At 33.1% G+C, this 12,606-nt stretch overlaps 1 non-coding gene across 1 annotated transcript; it reads left to right on the top strand.

Moving 5' to 3' along the window:
• Positions 1-2,940: 2,940 nt before the first annotated feature.
• Positions 2,941-3,014, top strand: Trnat-ugu (transfer RNA threonine (anticodon UGU)). The gene has a single exon. It is a non-coding gene; the product is annotated as a tRNA-Thr (tRNA).
• The last annotated feature ends 9,592 nt before the right edge of the window (positions 3,015-12,606 follow it).

Raw genomic sequence — 12,606 nt, 5'->3', positions numbered from 1 at the left:
CAACAAAATTTTAGCAAATCGCATACAAATACATATTAATAATGAGATAATATTTAGAAAGCACTTGGTAGAGATTGAAGTGACTTCACCACTGTAGGTCACTTGAGATTTGGGCTATAAAATGACATTGCAAATAGTTTTGTTTTTTGTCTTTTTTTCCTCCCTTAAATCCAACTCACTATCTTCTAGTAATTTCACTCACACTTGTGTAAATTCATGTCCTGGGACTCAATCACAGTACATGCTCCATTTAGGTAAGACTAGCGGTAGCTCAGTTATTGAATGTCAGACCAGATTCAATCAGATTATCATGTTTCCCTAATTATTATGAATAAGTGTGGGAAGAATAAATGGCCTAAACAGAAGCAATAAAAAATCATGATATATTTTCTTTGAATGTTAGAGCAGAGTTAGGAACATTTCCCTGATGATTTAGAGAATTTAAAGTCTAAGGTTCCTGTGGATGTTCTTCTTCCATGGAAAGTGAATTTCCAAGAAAAATGAATAGAAGGTACAGAGAGAGGAAATGTTAAAAAAAAAAAAAAAGTCCCATTGACATTTTAGAAGCCCTGAATGAAGCCACAACTGAGATTGGAACTGTTGCTGAATTGTTCAGATGTGCTCAGTAATAAATTGTCATTTTGCTTAAGGCACATCAGACTGACTTTCTAGTCACTTGAACCAATTAGGTCTCATTGACAGCATGACATGATTAAATGCAACTATTTAGACAAAGGCTTGAAGTCTTTGGCTAGTTATTGGAGTAATGTTTATGATTTATGAACCCTATTGTTACAATCAAACTAAAGGACTCAGACCTATGTGCTTATGAGGCACAGGGTACTTTCTCTCACCCCACCTGTAGTCATAACTAGTTACTAGGAGGTGGACCTGTAAGTAGTATCTTCTAGACATGAATGTCCTCTGGTTTTAAAAGGCTTCTGGTGATCAAGCCACTACAGTGTCTTTACAATGGCGTTTAAGTCTGAGATATATGAAGGCAACATAATGCAATATAATGAAAGAAAACTGAGATTTGAAATCAAATGGATTTAGATGTAAATTTCAATCTTACCCTCTGCAGTTGGTGCAATTATCTATTTTAATTTAGTTTCTTCAAAAATAAGACTAGAATAAAATGTCTGTAGTATAAAATTCTTTGTCAACTATAAAGTAGACTGAATTTGGCTCTCATCCCTTTGAACTGGGAACAACTTCCTCCTGCTGAGAGTGGAAGCTGAAGGGCTGTCCCCATGGCCTGACTGACACCAAGAAAGCCCAAAATGGAGATTTTCCCCAGCCCAGGCCTGTCTAGCAGCAGCTAAGTAAGTCTGCATGTGTTTAGATCCTGCCTTTTGCCTCATTTTGCTCCTCTTCAGGACAATTACATTTATATAAATAAATGTAAATATATTCACACACATATACTTACAAATCACCGGATCTCTTTTTTCTATAAATTGTAACTGCATCTGGGGAATCTCTTTGACAAAACTGCATAAAGTTCATTAATCATTTTCCCATCTTTTGTCAATTTCTTGTATGGGCAGGTGACCAAATCCAGCCCGCCAGGATCCAGCCCATGTCCCTGGGCTATGCTCCTTCTAACATCTGCATAGTATGATGTTTGTTAACACAAGCTCTGAGTTTAAGGCATTTTAGCTAAAAATAGGTCTCTTTTTATTATTTATGGATAATTTTGTTAATCTTTTCCCTTCACTAGTCATTTCTTCCTTTCCTTCTAGTTAATACAAATAATTATCAGTGGGAGAGAGAAGTCAAGTAGTTTAACTTCAAACAGAAGCAACACATATACAGACAAAAAAGTGAGACTGAAAAAAAGAGATATTAAAGATATTACAGTTACATTTGCAAATCAAAAGAAATATTGACTAAATACCATTTTAGTAAAATATCAAGATAAAAATGTAACATAATGAAATCAATCGCAATAATATATATACAATACTTCCACAAAATACCATTGTAAATATTGAATAAGAAATGTGCAAAAGGATTGTGTTTTTGGAGGAAATGGCTCAACATAAAAAATGTTGTAAATTCTACCTAAATTTACTTATAAATTTAGAGTAACCTTTATACATTTTTCTCAAAGTAAGATCAGTTGATTATACATTATTTGGAAGAATGTACACAGAGAACACCTAAGAATCACCTTAGGTGATTAGAGTTATCACTGCTTAGAGTTATCTTCTTTGAGTTTTATCAAAGTAAAAATTTGGGGAGATAATATTAAAAAGGCCAGGAAGAATTTGTTTAAGGATATTGCAGGAGGGGAAAAGGCCACATCTCAGTCTGAGCTCAACTTCAGTAAAACAAAGGGTAAGAGTGCTTGTATAAGCTGCAGTGAAGAGGAATCAGAGACCACCTGGGTTTTCTAATTGGTCTTTATTCAAAGACAAATTAAATTACTTAATCTTCAAGACAGACAGGAGGCAGTATCATAACTTGGAGTTAGGCATCCACGTTAGACTTCTACCCTCCCACATGTCTTCCTTGATGATTTCATTTCAAATGAATGACTCCCAAGTCCCAGGCAAAACATTCCTGAATTGTAAAACTGAATCCTCTTAAAAGGCTTACATCTCAAAGGGGCAGACACAGACTTTAATTACAAATTTTCTAAAGCAAATGTTCTAAGAAAAGGACACTTAGGGGTCTAGAGTCAGGAAGAATCCTCAGGTGTAGTCAAGAGGAAGGGAACACTAAGGTTGTCTGGATCAACCTTAAACAACCAATCTTTTATTTTTGTAATTTTGATAGTTTTATATTTTTTATCTTAATTATAAGTTAAACTTTCGGTGATTGCTATATTATTAGATAATTCTCAGTCTAGTTTTCCCAGTAATTAAAGTCTGAGGCATGAGCTTATAGTCAAGGATCTATTTAGAAAAGTAAATTTAATAGACAATGAGGGGCTGCGGAGATAGCTCAGTTGGTAGAGTGCTTGCCTTGTAAGCACAAGGCCCTGGGTTCGATCCCCAGCACCGCAAAAAAAAAAAAAAAAAAAAAAAAAAAAAAATTTAATAGACAATGAGGAAACAAGGACAGGCAATCAAAGGGATACAGTATCAGACACCACAGCTTTGAATTGATTGCTCAGATCTGTGATGTTTATTTAGAGAAGTTATGTGAAATACTGCACTTGGTAACAGTTCATGGAAGGCAAGAGAAAGGAAATAATTTGTGATCAGTTCCTTTTCACTCCAGTTTGCCATTGGCATCAATCCCCCTGCCGTTCTCAGCTGTAGAGAAGCACCTCTGGTAGAGAAGCACCACAGAGAGTCAGAGACCCCACAAGCATAATAAGACAAAAAGTAGAGCAAAGCATTCTCTCTCTTTGCCTGTTAGTTCCATGAGAGTTTCTTGAATTTGTATGTGTAGTTGAATTATCTCTATTAGCTGACTATCTTCATATATGCAGAAATAGTACCCACCATTGCTTAGAAAGCCATTTTTGGCATCTGAAAAGGAGAAAAGAAGAAGTTGTAATAAGTGGCATGGGACAACTGGATAGCCATATGGAAAAGTGTAAAATTAGATTCATTCTTTACACTGTAAAACAGGATAAATTTTAAAGAGACTAAGAAATCTAAATGGAAAAACTGAAAGCAAAAAGTATGGAATAAACATGAATAATTCCTTATAGTCAGGGAGCAGAGAAAATTTTTCAATATGACTTCAATCCAGAAACATATTAAAAATTTGGCCACATAAGAAAAAGCCTCCAAATGACCAAAAACAAGCAAAAGTAAATGATAAGTTACAAACGTATATTTGTCCTAAGAGACATTGGCACAAAACACAAAATGATTTTGTCACAGAACTGTTCATTGCAGTATTTTAATAATAGACAAAGACAGAAAGCACCTCAAATATCTTTGTTCAAAAGAGTACTGGTTGGAAAATTATGGTGCTTCCAGATAATGAGGCACTCTGCAGTTAATAAAAGAAATTATCTCTATATATTATTCTGTATTCTTAAACAGAAAAGAAAGACAAGGAAGCACAAAAAAGAATACTATAAATTATGTAGGAATAAGCATGAATTATGAGTTTACATATTTATATTTATAAAAATGTAATAACACAATCCAATAACAATGGCTACTTGTGATAAATGAAGAGTGCAGGGTCAATAGAACAGAGTTAAAGTTTAGATCACACCAAACCATGTTAATATTTTCCATGATTAAAGTCAAATTTAACAGTTTAAAAAAGCAATCAGTGAAATTCAAAACAAAGTTAGAGTTTAGCTGTATGAACATGATGACATAATCATGCACAGAATAATTCAACTGTGAAACAGCAATTTGCTTATCCATATATAGTGATATAAATTTGTATGAAAATAATGATAACAGTGATAAAAATTAAATATAAAACTGTATCACAGCATCCACCAATTTTATTTTAATATTTATATGTAGTATCTATCTGTGATATATGTACACACAAATATAAAGATTTGTAGTCAAAGGTAAAGAGAGAGAGATGGAATAAAAAAAAAAGTGACCATACTTCTCTACTCTTAAGTCATGAACTGGAAATATCAGTGAGGTAAACACAAGTGGGATGGGTAGGAATGTGAATATAGTAAAACCTCTAGATATAACTATTAGTTGATAGATATTTATGTAATAAGCTGTATAATAAAATGCATAAAATGATATGATCAGTTAAATGCAGAATTTAGGTAGATATGTGGAATAGAGAAAATTGCTGTATTTTGCAAAATTATTAAAGCAATTTTTCAACCACTGAGTAGACTTTAGATAACGATGTGAGAAAACTAGAAGTAGAAAACCAGTAGTAAAAGAAGTTTTATGTTAATCAGGGAAAATAGTAAATGAATAAAGATGGTACTAATAAAATATATTCATTTTATTTTTATTATATTTATTTTTATAAAAATCTTGATTTTTAAGAGATATGTAACAAAATATTTCTGAATAAAAGATAAGGCCTGGGTCTGCTTTAAAGTTTTAACAAAAATAATGGATGAGATGTAATAAGAATTGCAGATACTGATTTTTGTTTAGGTTGGGTAAATTTAAATGGAGATAAGTGTTTTCTGTCTTTATTTATTTAGTTTTATGTGGTGCTGAGAATCGAACCCAGTGCCTTGCACATTTGAAGCAAGCACTCTACCACTGAGCTATAGCCCCAGCCCAATATTTTCTGTCTTTATGTTTAAAATGTATGTTTGTAATATAAAAATAAGTAAATAAATAACTCGTGCAATTGACCATGGAAAAGCCGTACATCCTCAGTGATTCTTAATTAAACTACTAAAGAGTATCCACACATCTGGGACACAGAAGGGGATTTGTACTGGTAGAATGAGAGTAGAATTGGTTATTTGTCTAATAATTCCTATACTCATTTTCTTTTTTTTGGTCCTGGGGATTTAACTCAGAGCACTCAACCACTGAGTCACATCCCTATTTTGTATTTTATTTAGAGTCAGGGTCTCACTGAGTTGCTTAGAGCCTTGCTTTTGCTGAGGCTGACTTTGAACTTGCAGTCCTCCTGCCTTAGCCTCCAGGGCCACTGGGATTACAGGCGTATGCCACCAAGGCCTGTTCCTATACTCATTTTCTATCATGTTTATAAAAAGATGTCTTTCCTTTACAAATTTAACCCTGGTGGTAAGGGGCAAGAGAACCTTCTCTATTTTTTTAAAAACACTGTGTTTAGTCACGGTAGTATAAGAAATAGTAGAGTAGGTTTCTTTTTAAGATTTTAAATTTGTAAGTGGGACAAAATATTACTTTAATGGAGTTTACAAATAAAATGTTTTAATACCCAAAGTTATTGTAGTCGTAGGCAATAGGTACATAAGTCATAATTTTCCCTTTCATAGCAGATAATGGAAGTTAAAGAACCCAAGGGACAATGACTTTTGACCTATAATTCCAGGAAATCAATCTATAACCTGGACTCTTATTGATTTTGAAGAAAAGTAAAACCTTGTCTAATGCAGTATGAAAAACTATTTTTAAATCCAATCAATAATAGACAACACTTCAGTTATCAGTACTAAATAAAAGAAACACTTTTTAAAATCAAATAAGATAGTTTATTTATTTTTCATAGAATATTTTATGTTTTCTTTTATTCTTTCTGGAAATAGTTAACATATTTCATTTAATTGTGGCTCTAAAAGTTAAAAATGAAACACATATCCCTAATGTTTGTTATGTTATGTAATACTTTAGTTTTCTCCTAGTTTCACAAGTCTTTGAAAAAGTTTTCACTTTATATCTTCAAAAATAAAGTCACTAAATAAAACACATTCAGTATATTCCATTAAATATTAAATGTGTACCTAATTGGATAATAAGTATTATCTGAATGATATTAATTTTTGTACCAATTTTTTTTTTAATAGAAAACTGTAAGAACATTTTTTTTTTTTTTTTGCAGTGCTGGGAATTGAACCCAGGGCCTTGTGCTTGCAAGGCAAGCACTCTACCCACTGAGCTATACCCAGTCCCAGAACATATATTTTAATAAACATAAAAGTTTCTGTATTATCACTGTCTCTTCCTGAGCTCTACACTTGAGTACAATTTCACTGATTTCTCCTCTTAAAAATATTCACGTCTATGCCAGAACGCTGCTTTATTACATTGCAATTCTTCCTTTAGTCTTTTTTTTATCTCTTTGAGGTACTGGGGATTGAACCCAGGGGATGTTCTGTCATTGAGCTATACCCCAGTCCTCAGTCTCCCAAGTCACTGGGAAGACAGGCATGTGCCACCTTACCCAGCTCTTCCAATAGTCTTTATCTCCATGAATGTACCTCTATGTTCCTAAATGCTTAAATATTAAAGTAAGTAATCATCCTGAATCATTTTGCTGTTTTCTTTCACCCTTCAAAAACAGTATTTGACATTTTAATTCAGTTTTGTGATCTCTTTATTAAGTGATAACATTAAATGTTTGGGAACATGAATACACTGTGTAATGTTTAAACCAGGTAAAATATACCTATTTTTTCAAACATTAAACCTTAAAACACTAAAAAACAGAAGAGAAAGTTGGAATGTTAGAGGTACCTGACTTGCCACTTCTGATGGTGAGTTGAACACTGGCATTATTACAACTACTCTTTTTCCTAAAGCCTAAAAACTGTTAATATGTTACTTAAATGGCAAATAAAGGATTTTGCAGATGATATTTAATTAAGATGGGAAGATCACACTGAATTACTTCGATTGCCTCAAATGTGATTTGATAGTTTTAACAAGGGAATCAGGGCATCAAAGTGAGAAAAGCAGTGTGACCATGGAGCTGGAGGTCGTGGTGAAACACTTTGAGAACAGAAATGGGCTGCAAGCCAAGGAATGCAGGCAGGCTGCAGAAGCTGATGAAGACAAGGAAATAGATCCTCTTGTGTATCCTCTAGAAGAAATGCAACCCTCTAACACGTTGATTTTCATCAAGAAGACTAAGATTTTGATCCTAAACCTACAAGACAGCAAATTCTACTAATAACATAATAAGCAAGAAATTCATTCTTCCTCATAGCCTCAAGAAAGGTAGATAGCCTAAGGACTTCATTTAACCAGGTGAGAACCACATATGATTTCAGATCTTCAAAATAATAAAATCATAGTTTTGTTTTAAGGCAATAGTACACCAATAATAAACCATTAATCCCACAGATCTTTCCCAAACATCACCACCCCCACTGCCACCACACACCACACACACACACAAACACACACACACACACACACACACACACACACACACTCACAACACTTTACTAAGTGAATTCCTACACACCCATCGGGACTCAACCCCAGACAACCCAGCCTTCAAGATTTGCCTGTAGTCTTTCACTTTACAAACTACATTATGTCTTAGTATTCCTCAACAATAATAATAATCTGTTAATAGATCTACTATATGTGTGTTAACTTTTTTTTGCTGAGACCAAAATTCCTGACAAGAACAACTTAGAGGAGGAAATGTTGACTTTGGCTCATAGTTACAGTCCATGGGTGGCGGGCCTCATTACTGTGGTCCTGTGGTGAGGAAGAACATCATGGTGAAGGGCATGACCGAGGAAATCTCCTTGCTAATGGCAGCCGAAATGCAGAAAAAGAGCAAGAGGCTGGGACAAGATGTTGCCCCCATGGGCACAATCCAGTGACTTACTTCCTTCACCCATACCCACCTGTTTACAGTTTCCATCTCCTCTCAGTAGTCCATTTAAATTATTATTTTTTAAAAATTTATTTATTTTTAAAATTCTTTTACTTCTTATTAATTTTTTTTATTTTTATAGACTGCATTTTGATTTATTATACACAAACGGGGTACAACTTTTCATTCCTATGGTTGTACACAATGTAGATTCATACCATTCATGTATTCATACACATAACATAGGGTAATACAGTTTGTTTCATTCTACTACCTTTCTGTCCCCCACCCCATCCTACCCCATTTTTCTCTACACCATCCAAAGTTCCTTCATTCTTCTCTTCCCTCCTGCCAACCCCCCTCATTATATATTGTCACCCACTTATCAGAGAAAATATTCGGTCTTTGGTTTTTTGGACTTGGCCTATTTCACTTATCATGATATTTTCCAACTTTGTCCATTTACCAAAAAATGCCATAATTTTATTCTTCTTTATGACTGAGTAATATTCCATTGTGTATATATACCACAGTTTTTTTATTCATTCATCTGTTGAAGGGCATCTAGTTTGGGTCCACAATCTAGCTATTGTGAATTGAGCTACTATGAACAATGATGTGGCTGCATCACTGTAGTATGCTGATTTTAAGTTCTTTGAGTATAAACCGAGGAGTGGGTTCGCTGGGTCAAATGGTGGCTTCATTCCAAGTTTTCTGAGGAATCTCCATACTACTTTCTAGAGTAACTGCACTGATTTGCAACTCCACCAGCAATGTACGAGTGTGCCTTTTTCCCCACATCCATGCCAACACTTATTATTGCTTGTGTTCTTGATAATAGCCATTCTAATTGGAGTTAGATGAAATCTTAGGGTGGTTTTAATTTGCATTTCTCTAATTACTAGAGATGATAAGCATATTTCATATATTTGTTGATCACCTGTATATCTTCTTCTATGAAGTGTCTGTCCAGTTCCTTAGCCCATTTATTGATTGGGTTTTTTGTATTTTTGGTGTAAAGTTTTCTAAGTTCTTTATAAACGAAGATTAGTGCTCTGTCTGAGTGTGTGTAGGAAAGATTTTATCCCACTCTGTAGGCTCTTTTTCACATTATTGATTGTTTCCTTTGCTGATAAAAAGTTTTTTAGTTTGAATCTATCCCATTTATTGATTCTCTTTTATTTCTTGAGGTATGGGGGTCTTGTTAAGGACGTCTGGTCCTAAGTCAACGTGATGGAGATTGGGGCCTACTTTTTCTTCTATTTGGTGAAGGGTCTCAGGTCTAATTCCTAGATCCTTGATCCCTTTTGAGTTGAGTTTTGCTAATTTCATGTTACTGCATATGGATTTCCAGTTTTGCCAGCACCATTTGTTGAAGAGTCTATCTTGTCACCATTGTAAATTTTTGTCACCTTTGTCTAGTATGAGAAAACTGTACTTATGTGGGTTTGTCTCTGTGTCTTCTATCCTGTACCATTGGTCTACCTGTCTATTTTGGTGCCAATACCATGCTGTTTTTTGTTACTGTTGCTCTATAGTAGAGTTTAAGGTCTGGTGTAGTGATCTTCCTGCCCAGGATTGCTTTGACTATTCTGGGTCTTTTGTTCTTCCAGATGAATTTCATGATTGCTTTCTCTATTTCTATGAAAAATGTCATTGGAATATTAATTGGAATTGTATTAAATCTGTTTAGCACCTTTGGAAGTAGGGCCATTTTGATAATATTAATTCTACCTGTCTAAGAACATGGGAGATCTTTCCATCTTCTAAGGTCTTCTTCAATTTCTTTCTTTAATGTTCTGTAGTTTTCATTATAGAGATCTTTCACCTTTTTGGTTAGATTGATTCCCAAGTTTTTTTTTTTTTTTTTTTTTTGAGGTTATTGTGAACAGAGTTGTTTTCTTCATTTCTCTACCAGATGTTTCATCACTTATGAATAAAAATACTTTAGATTTATGTGTGTTAATTTTATATCCTGCTATTTTGTTGAATTCTTTTATGAGGTCTAGAAGTTTTCTGGTGGAGTTTTTTGGACCCTCTAAATATAGAATCATGTCATCAGCAAATAGTGACAACTTGAGTTCTTCTTTTCCTACTCTTATTCCTTTAATTTCTTTTATCAGTCTAATTGCTCTGGCTAGTATTTCAAGGACGATATTAAATAGAAGTGGTGAAAGAGGGCATCTTTGTCTTGTTCCAGTTTTTAAAGGGAAAGTTTTCAGTCTTTTTCTATTAAGAGTGATATTGGCCGTGGGTATAGCCTACATAGCCTTTACAATGTTGAGGTATGTTCCTACTATCCCTATTTTTTCTAGTGTTTTGAGCACGAAGGGGTGTTGTATTTTGTTGAATGCTTTCTCTGCATCAGTTGAAATAATCATATGATTCTTAACCTTAAGTCTATTTATGTGATGAATTACATTTATTGATTTCAGAATGTTGAATTATTAATCCACCAAATGGAGTAATCCACTAATGAGGTCAGAGTCCTCATAATCTAATCATTTCTAAAAGGGCCACCTCTGGGCGTTGCTGCACTGGATACTAAGACTTCAATACATGAGCTTTTCAATATATGGTATTCCAGATCCAAACCATAACAAGAGTAACTAATTTGTAGAACTGTAATTTCTTATATTTCTTCTTTTCTCATTATGCTTTAAGTCCTCTGGGAAGAGAGGGTGCATTTCTTCTCTATCACTACTTGCAAAATCTCTTATGCAGGAGATGTCAGTTCATATCAAGTAAAAGAATATAGGAACATATAAAATAATGAAAAAGACTTCATCAGCTTGCTATTTCTAAGAGTTTCCAGAAAAATTTAGTAATTATCTGTTTTTTAAGTATTAAAATATTTGATCTAAATACAAATAAAAATTGCTTAGTAAAATTATTGTAAGCTGATTATTTTATTATGTTTCTGGCTTGGTCAACCACAAAGATTACTCCTTGTTTCCTTTATATTAATTTTAATATATTTGCTGGGTTGATAAGTTTCTTCCTAATTTTTCTCTAACCTCATTATGCAAATGTAGTCCCACAATTTTTGACACTTTCAGTAGTTCTATCTTTATATATATTTTCATATTCTCTCCTTTGTAATAATCACTATAGATCATTGATCGCATCTCTTGTTAATCCCTTTAGCAGTTATGGTTCTGACAAATTCTTAAGAAATTAATGTTGTATTCAGGATTTTAGTTACAATTTTGAACTTTTTGATTTTTTGCCATATCTGTCAGTGGGTGATACCCTTGATACCACCAGTATATTTTGATGTACTTATATTTTAATATAACCATTTTATTATCAGCTTTATTCTAATGAATAAAGACATGAAAAACATCTACTACACATATTCCACATATAATGGAATTTAGCAGGAAACCATGTGATAGTAGACTGATAACTTTTGAATAGGCTGTTATTTAGTAAACTATTATCTGTTGTTATTTTAAGGCTGGGAAACTTTGCAAGAATTAACTTATTTTGAATCACGTGATACATAAGTACATTTTTCAGTTTGGGAAATATAAAAGACCTCCCAGAAAAAAAAAATTAGAAACAAATTTTTGGTATTTTAATCTACTGACTTTGGTGATAAATTGTTGTTCAGTGACAGAAAACTAATAATCACCAAAACAGCAAAAGAAAGAATTTGGCATTTGGTTAATCTTATCAGCTTTTTAGATTTCTTCAATAAAAACCATAAAGGAATTTTCAGTGATAAATTTCATCAGAATTTCACCACTTTGTCCAATGTTATCTAAGCATTTTTTATAATCAAATTAGGACACCACATTTTAAGTATTCATTTGTAATTTTGTCTTTAAGTTATAGAAATAAAAAACAAAAACAAATTCCAAGCTATCAAAACTGAGAAATAAAAAATATTTTGCAAATGTGAATTCTATGCATAAATATTTAATGACAAAACTTCTTTGTTCTTATGATGATAAAATTTCTTATTAACAATCTTAAAACAAACATGAATGGCAACCTAAATGCCCTTCAACAGAAGAATCAATAAAGAAACTGTGGTTTATGTACATAATGGAATATTATTCAGTCATAAAGAAGAATAATATTATGGCATTTGCAAATACATGAAGGAAATTGGAGAATATCATGCTAAGTGAAATAAGCCAATCCCAAAAATCCAAAGGCCGAATGTAAAGGGGGGGAGCAAGAGAAGAATGGAGGAACTTTCAATTAATTAAAAGCAAATGAGAGGGAAGGGGATATGAAAAATAGAGGAATGAGACAGACATCATTACCCTATGTACATGTATGATTACACAAGTGGTATGAATCTACAATGTATGCAACCATAGAAAAAAAAGATGTACCCCATTTGTGTACCATGAATCAAAATGCAGTCTGTTAAAAAATTTAAAAATAAATAAATAATTAAAAAAAAAAACC

Source organism: Sciurus carolinensis, chromosome 5 (assembly GCF_902686445.1).
Source record: "Sciurus carolinensis chromosome 5, mSciCar1.2, whole genome shotgun sequence".
Lineage (NCBI taxonomy): Eukaryota > Metazoa > Chordata > Mammalia > Rodentia > Sciuridae > Sciurus > Sciurus carolinensis.
The sequence above is the reverse complement of the archived record's forward strand: the minus strand, read 5'-3'. Positions and strand labels throughout refer to the sequence as shown.